This window comes from Filicampus tigris, chromosome 10 (assembly GCF_054856515.1).
Source record: "Filicampus tigris isolate MCC_2025a chromosome 10, RoL_Ftig_1.0, whole genome shotgun sequence".
NCBI lineage: Eukaryota > Metazoa > Chordata > Actinopteri > Syngnathiformes > Syngnathidae > Filicampus > Filicampus tigris.
In genome coordinates, this window is record NC_141226.1 from 4193018 (window position 1) to 4198936 (window position 5919).

At 51.5% G+C, this 5919-nt stretch overlaps 1 long non-coding RNA gene across 1 annotated transcript; it reads right to left on the reverse strand.

The window, feature by feature from the left end:
- Positions 1-1148: 1148 nt before the first annotated feature.
- LOC147140424 (uncharacterized) lies at positions 1149-5461 on the reverse strand. Its single transcript, XR_015088524.1, has 2 exons — positions 5075-5461; positions 1149-1954 (listed from the first exon to the last, which is right to left on the reverse strand). It is a non-coding gene; the product is annotated as an uncharacterized LOC147140424 (long non-coding RNA).
- Positions 5462-5919: the final 458 nt, after the last annotated feature.

The window sequence follows — 5919 nt, forward strand, 5'->3', positions numbered from 1 at the left end:
GGTCCGGCAAATGGCTAATGTCATTACGTCAGGGCTTTCAGTCAGCTGCAGACTATGCCATCAGGTTCAGGATTTTGGCCTCAGGTTGTGGATGGAATGAGCCCGGACAAAAATCTGCTTTTGTTTGCGGACTCTTCGAGGAATTTCGAGATCAGCTGTCCGCTCTCGATCAACCCAGGTCCCTCGAGCAGTTAATTCCCCTGGTGTTTCACATATTCACAACCACATAAGAGAACACAGTCAAATTGCCAAACCTGATCACCCTTCCTCCCCTCGTATTCCGGCCCCTCAACTGGTCGCCCAGCCCTTCACAAGCCCCGAGATGCCTGCTGCGTCCAGGGAAGAACCAGTGCAACTGGCAGAATCCGCGAGCAGGCTTGCAGAGAGCATGGGTAAGGTGGCTGGAAGGATCCCGCCTGTGAATGGTCCTTGGGAAGACATAGCGGATGAATTTGGACACAGCCACAATCACAAATTCCAGGTCTATGTGGTATCATAGGTAGCCGGGGGTGGATGATCTGTGGAGAAGTCCAGAGCTGGGCTTAGTTGAGATCTTGCTTCAGGTGTGGCTCCCATAATTTGATGAGCCTGCTCTTTTACTGTTAATACTACACTCATCCACTGCAGGATGTCCGTTTTGACAACACGGGACATTTGCCAGTCCACAGTGATGTCAGAGGTCAGTGTCTGTTCTGTGCAAAGTGTCAGAGCAGATGGATGTGTGAAAAATGTACGATCTTCCTCTGCTTCAAGGCAAGCAATCCATGCTTAGCAACATACCACAAGAAGGACAACTTATGTTGCTTGAATGCCAAAGCAGTGTTTAAAGTATTGCTATTTTATGACAAACGTATTTGCTTATTTATTGTTTGTGGCCAACTGAGCAAGCTTGATGTGGAAATTTCTTTTGAAATAGCCAATAAATAATCCAAAAACAAGATTTTACATGACTCAGCATATTTTGTAATCAAAACGCATTTTTTCACAGTTTGGCCAGCGATGCCGTTTGGCACAGGTTAATAAAAACTACAATTTTAGGTACTTTTTTAAAAATGTACATGTTTTTTTTGTTATTTGTGTTCCTAATAACCAGGAAACTGTCAATTGTGGATCGGAATTTGGAGCCATTCGCAGATATAACACGGAAATTGAAGAGTGAGAAGTCTTTATCAAGAAAAATACAAAATAACAACAGAGATCAGGACGGAAAGAGAGCGCATCATCACTCCAAAAAGGTTTGACGTACTGAAAATGTGTCAGTGTGTAACTCAAAAGATTTAAACTGTAAGACTTCAAGGCTATATGACATTATAAAGGACAAAACATAAAAGGACCATAACAACTGCAGAGCAACTGATACATCACGTAAACAACCAGTTATAACAGAAACTCAAAGAAAACAGATTCCAATGACAATTTCTTAGTCCGGCCATTAAAGGGTTAAAAAGTGGTAAACTGACATAGGTAATTTTCCACTCTTTTTCCTTTAAATATTCAAATGAAAAGTGTTAGTTTAACCCATTAAGCCCGGGGGCGCATAACCGCGTTTCAACCACTAGAGCCGAGAGCTCTAGAGTAAGACGTTAAGCCTATATGACATCATAAAGGACAAAGCATAAAAGGACCATAGCAACTGCAGAGCAACTGATACATCACGTAAACAACCAGTTATAACAGTACCCCCCGCCCCAAAGCGGGCACCACCTGGTGCCCAGAATCTAAAACAACAACAGAAACAAGGTCACAAAGAAAATAAAAGAAAACAAACAAACAAACAAGGTCCGCTGATAGTGTAGTGGTACACACGCCCGAGTTGTGTGCGGGCAGCGTGGGATCGATTCCCGCTCAGTGACAGTGTCTATGTGTGCCCTGCGACTGGCTGGCGACCAGTCCGGGGTGTAGTCTGCCTTCGCCCGTTGACGGCTGGGATAGGCTCCAGCAACTCCCCGCGACCCTGTATAGGATAAGCGGTTTGGAAAATGACATGACATGACATGACAAACAAACAAAAGAGAAACAATTAGAAAACATGAAACTAAAGTCTAAATCAAAACCAAAATCAAGAACTGATCAGAAAAGGCCAGACAAGAGGTTCCCTGGCGGAACCAGTCCGGTGGGCATCCAGAAGGCCAGACGAGAAGGTCTTGGCACAAACAGTCCGGTGGGCAACCCTGAGGCTAGACAAGAGGGTTGTGGCGGGGACAATCTCGTGGCGCTCCCGAAGGCCAGACACGAGGTTCTTGGCGAGGGCCAGTCCAATGGGCATCCAGGAGGCCAAACGAGAGGGTCTTGGCACAAGCAGTCCGGTGGGCGACCCGGAGGCCAGACAAGAGGGTCGTGGTGAGGACAATCTAGTGGCCCTCCCGAAGGCCAGACAAGAGGTTCTTGGTGGAGCAAGTCCGGTGGGCATCCAGGAGGCCAGACGTGAAGGTCTTGGCTGGACAAGTCTGGTGGGCAAGCCGTAGGCCAGACGAGAGGGTCTTGGCAGGGCCAGTCCTGTGGGCGTCCAGGGGGCCACACAGGGGATGAAGGCAGCCTCAGGCCTTGCGCCGCTGTAGCAGAATCCAAGAGCAGCCGCAGAGATTGCGCCACCAAAGCCAAGTCAGAGGGCAGCCGAAGGTCTTGTGCCATCGTAGCAGAATCCAAGGGCAGCCGCAGAGGTTGCGCTGCCGGAGCCGTCGTAGCAGAACCCAAGGGCAGCCGCCGAGGTTACACTGCCAGAGCCGTCGTAGCAGAATCCAAGGGCAGCCACAGAGGTTGCGCTGCCGAAGCCGAGTCAGAGGGCAGCCGAAGGCCTTGCACCACCAGAGCAGAATTAAAGGCAGTTGAAGGCCTTGCGCCATCGTAGCAGAATCCAAGGGCAGCCGCAGAGGTCGCGCTGCCTGAGCCGTCGTAGCAGAATCCAAGGGCAGACGCAGAGGTTGTGCTGCCGAAGCCAAGTCAGAGGGCAGTCGAAGGTCTTGCACCACCGGAGCAGAATCAGAGGACAGTCAAAGGCCTTGCGCCATCGTAGCAGAATCCAAGGGCAGCCGCAGAGGTTGCGCTGCCGGTGCCAAATCAGAGGGCAGCCGAAGGTCTTGTGCTGTCGTAGCAGAATCCAAGGGCAGCCGCAGAGGTTGCGCTGCCGGAGCCGTCGTAGCAGAATCCAAGGGCAGCCGCCGAGGTTGCACTGCCAGAGCCGTCGTAGCAGAATCCAAGGGCAGCCGCAGAGGTTGCGCTGCCGGAGCCGTCGTAGCAGAATCCAAGGGCAGCCGCCGAGGTTGCACTGCCAGAGCCGTCGTAGCAGAATCCAAGGGCAGCCGCAGAGGTTGTGCTTCCGAAGCCGAGTCAGAGGGCAGCCGAAGGCCTTGCACCACCGGAGCAGAATTAGAGGGCAGTCGAAGGCCTTGCGCCACTGTAGCAGAATCCAAGGGCAGCCGCAGAGGTTGCGCTGCTGGAGCCGTCGTAGCAGCATCAGTCTGGTGGTGCTGAGGGGGCTGAGGGGCCTGCATTTGCTGAGGTGTCGGGAAGAGGGCCTGGCACTGCAGAGGAACCGGCATGGGAGCCTGTAGTTACCGAGGTGCCAGGAAGAGGCCTTGGCACTGCAGAGGAGCCGGCATGAGAGCCTGTAGTTGCCAAGGTGCCGGTAAGAGGGCCTGGCACTGCAGAGGAACCGGCATGGAGCCTGTAGTTATCGAGGTGCCGGGAAGAGGGCTTGGCACTGCAGAGGAGCCGGCATGAGAGCCTGTAGCTGCCTAGCTGCCAGGAAGAGGGCATGGCACTGCTGAGGCACCGGGTGCAGAGGAGCTGGCATGGGAGCCTGTAGTTGCCGGGGTGCCGGGAAGAGGGCCTGGCACTGCAGAGGAACCGGCATAGGAGCCTGTAGTTACCGAGGTGCCGGGAAGAGGGCTTGGCACTGCAGAGGAGCCGGCATGAGAGCCTGTAGTTGCAGAGGTGCCGGGAAGAGGGCTTGGCACTGCAGATGAACCGGCATGGGAACCTGTAGTTGCTGAGGTGCCGGGAAGAGGGTCTGGCACTGCAGAGGAACCGGCATGGGAGCCTGTAGTTACTGAGGTGCCGGGAAGAGGGCTTGGCACTGCAGAGGAGCCAGCATGAGAGCCTGTAGTTGCCGAGGTGCCGGTAAGAGGACATGGCACTGCTGAGGCACCGGGTGCAGAGGAGCTGGCATGGGAGGCTGTAGTTATCGAGGTGCCAGGAAGGGGGTTTGGTATTGCTGAGGCATCGCGACGGGGGCCCGTATTTGCTGAGGTGCCGGGAAGGGGCCCTGCCTCATCAGCCTGCCACCATATAGGTTGGGACATACACGAGACACGAGGGATTGGGAGTACAGATAGTGAGGAATGTAAACTAGAATAAACGGGATGAACGGGACTAGGTGAAAAAGTACGCAGTGAATGAGGTGTCGAAAAAGGTGGGGAGTGTAGTGGCTTGGGTAAAGGTTTGTAATGATGTGACTTGGACAAAGCTGAGGAGGAACCAGAAACTCTACTCGGACGCCTATGTTGGCCACCCCATGGGGGTCCCGTGTAAATGGCCAACCGGGCACCCAAAGTAGAGTCTGAAGGGAAGGGTTCAGTGGTGGACACTAGGGGCACAGGTTCGGAATGACGCGATGTGGAAAAAACGGATTTACGGGAGGAACCAGAACCTCTACTCGGGTGTCTACGTTGGCCACCCCGATGGAGTCCCGTGTAAATGGCCAACCGGGCGCACAAGCTAGGGTCTGATGGAAAGTGTTCTGGAGTGGACACTAAGGAATCATCATCAGAAAAACGTGACAAAAATTGAGAAGGGCTTGAATAGTGACTTGGGAAGGGACTCGGAAAACCAAAATCAGTATCAAAATCTGAATCGGAAACTAAGGGATCATCATCGTACAAAAACTGAGGAGGGCTTGAAAAAGCAGGAAGCCCAAAATCAATGTCAGAATCAGAAAGAGATTAACCAAATCATGGCCATCTTCACAGTCAGAAAAATCAGAGTCTAAAACCAAAACATCGGCTGTTAAACTAGAAGGGGACTGGACAAAATTAAAGTAGGTGGCAAAGATGAGAGAGTCAAAGACAGAGCTTACACGAAGGGTTTGGGGGTGGTCAGCAGTTTGAGGGTGGTTGGAGGGAGACCGTGACTTGCGACGGCTTGAGCGACCCATCGTGAAGGAGCGACACGAGAGGTTCCCAGTGAAAAGGCAAAGCAGCACCCGGTGAGACAATCACTACCTGATTGGAGGTGGAGGGATGTTTAGGAGCAGGTGGTGATGTCGTTGACTTGAGGGATTGTGTCTGAGTCTGCTGGGTCCATGACTGGTCAGTACGTTCTGTCATGTGTGGATCAGGATTTGGACCCATTCGCAGATATGACACGGAAGTTGAAGAGTAAAAAGTCTTTATCAAGAAAAAAACAAAGTAACAACAGAGATCAGGACGGGAAGAGAGTGCATTCTCACTCCAAGAAGGTTTGACGTACTGACAATGTGTCAGTGTGTAACTCAAAGATTTAAACTGTAAGACTTCAAGGCTATATGACATCATAAAGGACAAAACATAAAAGGACCATAGCAACTGCAGAGCAACTGATACGTCACGTAAACAACCAGTTATAACAGAAACGCAAAGAAAACAGATTCCAATGACAATTTCTTAGTCCGGCCATTAAAGGGTTAAAAAGTGGTAAACTGACACAGGTCATTTTCCACTCTTTTCCTTTAAATATTCAAATGAAAAGTGTTAGTTTAACCCATTAAGCCCGGGGGCGCATAACCGCGTTTCTACGACTAGAGCAGAGAGCGCTGTTGCGTCTTTCTACCTTTCAAACCGGGGGAGCGGATATGTCACCGTCCTTTTTTAATCCAATTCTCCATCTCTTAGCAACTTAATGCATCAGAATATACACGTGACGGTGTCACGAGACCTCGGAGGA